The following is a 6,000-nucleotide window of genomic DNA, read 5'->3' as shown; positions in this document are numbered from 1 at the left end:
CTCGTTGGGATCGACATTCTTACTTATCGAAGATACTACGATACACCCCCTATACTTGTGGGTCATCAGTGGCCCAAACATACCGTGACAACCCTATTTTTTCCGTGGTATGCGATATATATGTGTAGCCTTGTGTATGGCTGGACTTTATTAATTTAAGCCTAAGAATAACTGGTGTATGAGTGACGCTGCACTTACGGAGGATTTCCTACGGAATATGACTTACGCGCTGACATGTAGGAAGGGCAAGGGATTGCATCCCGAAAATCATGGAAGGTGGGAGCAATTCATCCAACCGATTTTCTCCACATTTGCCCGTAGGATTCCCGTAACCAAATCAGTCCGTAAGTGTAGTTTTATTGCTGGTGTATATAGGCAACAAAGATTTCTTTGGGAAGGAGTTTGCTTTTTTTGGAAAGGTGTTTGCTATGGGCAACTCCTATTTACCCCCTTGTGCATGCTTTACGAGAGCTCCGCCCGGAGCTTTCATGAGCAGCACCAAATGCGACACAACAAAATGGTATTGCATCTTATTTTGTTTTACTTGATATAAATATAAGATATTATACACCATTTTTTTTTATTTTATAGTCACTTCATAAATGAAAAATATATACTTTTGGGGCAGTGAGCATTTTGGATAATTTCTTTAACACATGAACACACTTTTTTCTAGACCCATGAACATTCTCTGGAACCCATGAACATTTTCTTGAACCTAATATCTGAACAATTATTTTTATAAAAATGTTTTTATTTATGAGTGTATTTTTTGAACTCTGAACATTGGTTAATCCATGAGTGTATTTTTTTTCCAAAGCCGTAAGCATTGTACTAGCAGCTACTACTTTACTGGATTTAAATAAAGAAATTCTATCATTTTCCTAATTATTAATATCCTCTACATTTCTTTTACTTCCCTCTACCAGGTTAAACTTACTCTACTTTCTTGCAATATTACAATAACTTTTGTGTTGAAATATAGAGCTATGAATTGATTGTCATTGACATGAGTGCTTTTTGTATCATTTGGAAAGTCCCTATTTTTGGTCAAAAATACTTGATTGGATATCATAGATGCCTTCCTTACGAAGAGATAAAGATTTGAGAAGAAATTGTGTTTTTCTCAAGGCAATAGAAGGGTTGTCTCCAGTATTTCATCCATGTGCCATTAGATCTAGTAGAGGACAAACAGAGAACTGAGAAAAGCCACACCATTAGAAACAATAACAGAAACCTCACCTTCGAGATGCAATTATGAACGCAGTGGGAAAGGAGTTGTACGAAGTTCTAACAAACCCATGAAGGTTGACGAGCATAGTTTTTCGGAATAAAACTTGACTTTTGGAAGAAAAGAAAAATAATTGCTAAAACTTGCATTAACCGATGACTTATGGTTAAAGGTTGTAGTTAGAACATCTCAAACACTTATCTCCTATTTTAGCTTGTTGATCGAGTGTGTTGTGCTCTTATGTACTGTACCTTCTTAAATCCTTTCTTAGACTAAGAGAAGGTCGAGGGAGAAGCTTTTGAGAAACTTGAAGATGGAGGAGAAGTCTACTAAAAGGAACCATATCCATCCAGAGGAGCCGAAGGCGTAGACTACATAATCGAAGGCAATGATGAGGATCTCGAGCAGTAGTCGATCAGGCTCCAGTAGTTTAGTAGAGCCAACAACGTAGAACTATACTAAATAAGCCGTTGAGCTCTTATAGTTCTAAGTTTAGTTGTTATAGCTCTCTTCGGACTTTCTAGAGTTGTTGACGATTTGCTAGAGAATTCATAATGGACCGAGTAGGATCTTGAAGTTTTTGTTCATTTTTTTTTTGCTTGTAATAAAAATTATGTAATATTTGAACCCGCAATGTATCTTTGTATTACTTGAGAGCTGTAATATTTGTGGAACGGTGTCCTATAAGTCTTATATCAACGGTGTGTATATATGTTCTCTTTATTTTGAAATATATCTTAGATATATTTTGAAATGTGAAAAAATGAAATTAAAAATTCCCACTTATATCTTCACGCGCTAAGCGCCAACAAAGTGGTTTCATGAAAAATCAACTCGTCGTACGAAGTGTGTAAAAAAAGATAAAATTTGAAGCTAAAAATAAGGCTTTTGACAAGACAAAGTTTCTCCTTTTTACATAAACCACAAAAAGTATCGGTTTCACGTGAAATCGTTTTAGTTTGTGTTTTAGTTTTATTTTATAGTATGTTTAGGTTAAATTTTGTTTATATTTTAGTTAAATCATATGAACTATGTTGAAATCGTATGAAATCTCGTGAAATTTATCCAAATCGTGTTCTCGTTTTAGGGGATCAGTTCTGCCGGTCATCGTTTAGAAGACTAAATTTTTTATTATCTATTTTGTCTTAGTGTATGCGGTTTGAGATGCTCCTAGTTGTTACTGTGACTCGTTCACCTATCATTTTAACGCATTGCACGTCTCTGCTTTCCCGTTGTCTGCAGCAGCTAGCAGGTGTACACGCAACGCAACAAGAGAACGATTCTGGCCGGGTTACAGCACGCGGTCTGCAGCATGCCGGTGCACGCTCTGAAACACGCTCCCTCCGTTTCAAGAGATCCTATACGATGTGTGCAATTCAGACAGCGCATGCACCCTTGACAAGATATTTTTCATCCGAAGGGAAAAAAGGTTCTGATATCGCATCACTGATATCTCCAAATATCTTGCCCGTATGTCCATGCATATCCTACCAAAAATAGCCAAGGTGCATAATATCCTGACATCATAGACGAACAGTCTCTCCTTTACTTCCCGATGGTAGAGGAGGTTGGTCGTCTTCTCCGTGAGCGGCAGTGGATTATTGAGCTCCACGCTTAGACTAGCGCCCAGGCCGCCGCCCGCGAAGCAGGGTCGCTAGAACAAAGCGTCAGGTGTTGCTGAAGGGCCATCCTCCTAGGGAAGCTCCGCCTTCATTAACGGCGGTCGAGCACCGGCAAATACGCGAAGCAAGGGCGCGTGCGTTTGCAAACTAGGTGAAGAGGCAGGCACGATCGTAGCAGGGCTCGCCCATTATGCGGCCCGATCAACTGCTAGTAGGCTACTACCTCCGTTTCAAGAAATAAGGCGCACGCGCATTCCAAGATAAAGTTTGACCATAAAAATTGAGCAACAAAATCTTAATTATATTATATGTAATTAACACCGATGAATTCGTATTGAAAAACACTTTCTAATAATGATAATTTCATACAAACAATCTTTATATATTTGTAGTAATTCTTGGTCAAACAAAAAGCTCGTAAAACGAGGACGCCTTATTCCTTAAAACGGAGGTAGTACAATTTAGTTTAAATTTAGTCGTTCATCATTCATCTTTGTAATATGTAAGAAAATTTGAATAACTTTTTAATTCCTGTTAAATTTGAGTGTTTTCGTACCCGAAGTTTGGAGGCGCTACTGGACAGAGCAGCCCCAAAAAATGGCAACCTGCATGCATGTTCGGTCTGTCCGTCGTGAGTTCGGTACTACCGAACGCCGTTTAAGAAAGAGGCTTTTAGAGCATCTAAGGGCATGCTCAATGCCCGTTTTAACTAGGTTCGGGTGGTTTAAAGTATGTTCGGATGAGGAGGCAGCTTCCTTTTTAGGAGGTGGGATCTTCTCTACTACTTAAAAAGACTAAAGTGGTTCCTTATTCTGCCATCCACAATACGTCAATTGCTTCGTCGTTCCTTTCCTCGTCGTCGCGCTTCCTCCTCCGTCGTCCACATGGGCCAGGCCCAATGAAACCTACGGAAATCCCACTGCCGAGCCACGACTTGGTCTCTTCGTCAAACGACAAACCCTAACCATCCCCGCCGCCGCAGCCCGACATGCCTCCCCAGCCGCCGCCACCGTTCCCGGGGGCCCCCGTTTTCCCGCGGGCGGCATCTACGGTGCTCCCAGACCCGGCGCGGTTCTTCGCCCCCGAGCTCCTCGCCGCGCCGCTCCCCGCCAACGCCTTCCTCCACAACTTCGCACTCAACAATGGGGACCAGCCGGAGTACACACACCCGTAGTCGGTCAAATCCGCCGCTGGGGCGCTCATGGTCTGCTACCCCAAGAGCGTCCAACTCCCCGCCCTTCCACGCCCAGACCTTCGTCGCCGACCTCACCGCCACGTCCCCGTCGTATGCCGCCGCGCCCCGCCGCATCGCCGCCTTCAACGACCTCTCCGTCACCCTCGACTTCTCCCCATCGCTGTGCGCGTTCCTCGTCTGCGGCAGCCCTTTCGTCACGGTCGCCACCGCGGGGGTCTCCGTCGACATCTCCCTCGCCTCCGTCCACGCCTTCCTCGAGGCCGCCCCCAGTAACAACACGCTCACCAGGTGGCGCCTCTGGATGAACAGCGTCCAGACCTTCCTCCTCTATGCTTCCGCGCCGATCCGCCTTTCGATGTCCAGCGTCACGCAGCTCGCGGCGCCCGGCTTCTCCGGCGTCATCCGTGTCACCTTCCTGCCCTACGAGGCCATGGAGACAGTCCTTGACCTGCACAGCGGCTGCTTCCTGACGGCCGGGAGGCCGCGCTGAACCGTCCCTTCTCCAACGAGGCCATGGGTCGTGGACTATTTGTGTTAGTAGTCTAGCAGTCCAAGCCCATCCGAAGTGATCTGCCTCTGGTCTATCTCACGCACCGGGACTCCTAATGGAAACATGGGAATATAGAGGCTCGATTGCCGGCGGGCAGTGGACAACGGCTAATGATGGTGTTTGCGGCGCAAACATGCGGTGGGGTGGCTTTGGGAAAAGTAGAACAGAGGCACTGGCTGTGGTTAAGCAGAAGCAGCCAAGCAGGGGCACGACATGCAGTCGTTTGGAAGACTGAGAGGAAGGGAATGGAGCAGAATCTTATCAGAGGTATAAACGTTTTCTTCAGTGAGAGTTCAATATTTGTGTAGTTAAGAGTTTCAGCCATTCAGTGATTGTGCATCTCAGTATTGTATTTCAGACTTTGAGTGATGAGGTGCTTAGTGCTTTTCTCATGTTCTGAATTGCAGATTTGACTCACTTAATAGTGGCACTGTATCATACTTGAGTCAAAATGTTGGTGTGAATTTTGTGGAAGGAGAGCCTGATGTAATGCCATGGCAGCCGAACAATTGATGAAAACTAATGGATCGTGGCAACACATGGATGTGTTAATCATGTATGTGAATACTGCACCATGAGGATACTTCTGCAGCTACTAATTTTGTAGAAATATACTGTTTTTGTACTACTAATTTTCCTAACTCGTGGCAAAACTTCAGCTACTTTTTCCATGACGCAGTGTAACTGTGGCCATTTTGATCACTGGTAGCTGGATGGTGTCAAATTTTCGAAGTGAAGTGGGTAATTCGAAGTTTTCTATCAGCAGACATCTCTATTATTTTCTGCTACAAAACTAAGTTTCAGTGGTATAAAAACATTTGTTCTCTGAAATACCTATAATTTGACCAAGCTGTTAGGCTGTGTAAAAAGTTCGATGGCCTTAAGAGCTTGCAAGCTGTTAGGCTCCTGAAGATCTGCTCACGTGCCACATCCACATCCCAAGCGAGCCTCATGCGGTGAGCCACCATCTTGCAGTTTATTCCTTCTAGAGTACTATCTCTGTACCAATTCTATATCCTGATGCAGACATTTTCAATAGTACATCTCAGTGTAGATAGGATTCTTCAGTGGTAATTAATATATATATCAGTGCGAACACTTTGCTTAATTATAGCATAACGCCGATCAAATAATTTGCTCTTAAAGAATCCTTAGTTTTCAGGGTAGTTGTTCTCATAATTTTTGTCTATAGAAGTTTGTCTGATGGGTGGCAGTTTGTCAACAGAAGTTAGTTTTCAGGGTAGTTGTACCTATAATCATTGCAAATGTGTGCTGGCTCCGCATTAACATAAACTCATTTCGCACTTGCAGACTACATCAACAGCAGTACATTGGATAGACTGGACGGAGGCGCTGTTCTGTTTCTGCTGATACACGTCCAGGACATGGCGGCGTCTGCGGC

At 43.7% G+C, this 6,000-nt stretch overlaps 1 long non-coding RNA gene across 3 annotated transcripts; it reads left to right on the top strand.

The window, feature by feature from the left end:
• The first annotated feature begins 4,596 nt into the window (after positions 1 to 4,596).
• On the top strand, positions 4,597 to 5,929 carry LOC124668464. Of its 3 annotated transcripts, none has more exons than XR_006991706.1 (5): positions 4,597 to 4,865; positions 5,006 to 5,154; positions 5,278 to 5,339; positions 5,456 to 5,554; positions 5,910 to 5,929. It is a non-coding gene; the product is annotated as an uncharacterized LOC124668464 (long non-coding RNA). The 3 variants fall into 3 exon arrangements; XR_006991705.1 differs by having other exon boundaries at positions 5,258 to 5,339; XR_006991704.1 differs by having other exon boundaries at positions 5,258 to 5,339; positions 5,449 to 5,554.
• The last annotated feature ends 71 nt before the right edge of the window (positions 5,930 to 6,000 follow it).

Source organism: Lolium rigidum, chromosome 6 (assembly GCF_022539505.1).
Source record: "Lolium rigidum isolate FL_2022 chromosome 6, APGP_CSIRO_Lrig_0.1, whole genome shotgun sequence".
In the NCBI taxonomy this organism is placed as follows: Eukaryota; Viridiplantae; Streptophyta; class Magnoliopsida; order Poales; family Poaceae; genus Lolium; species Lolium rigidum.
The sequence above is the reverse complement of the archived record's forward strand: the minus strand, read 5'-3'. Positions and strand labels throughout refer to the sequence as shown.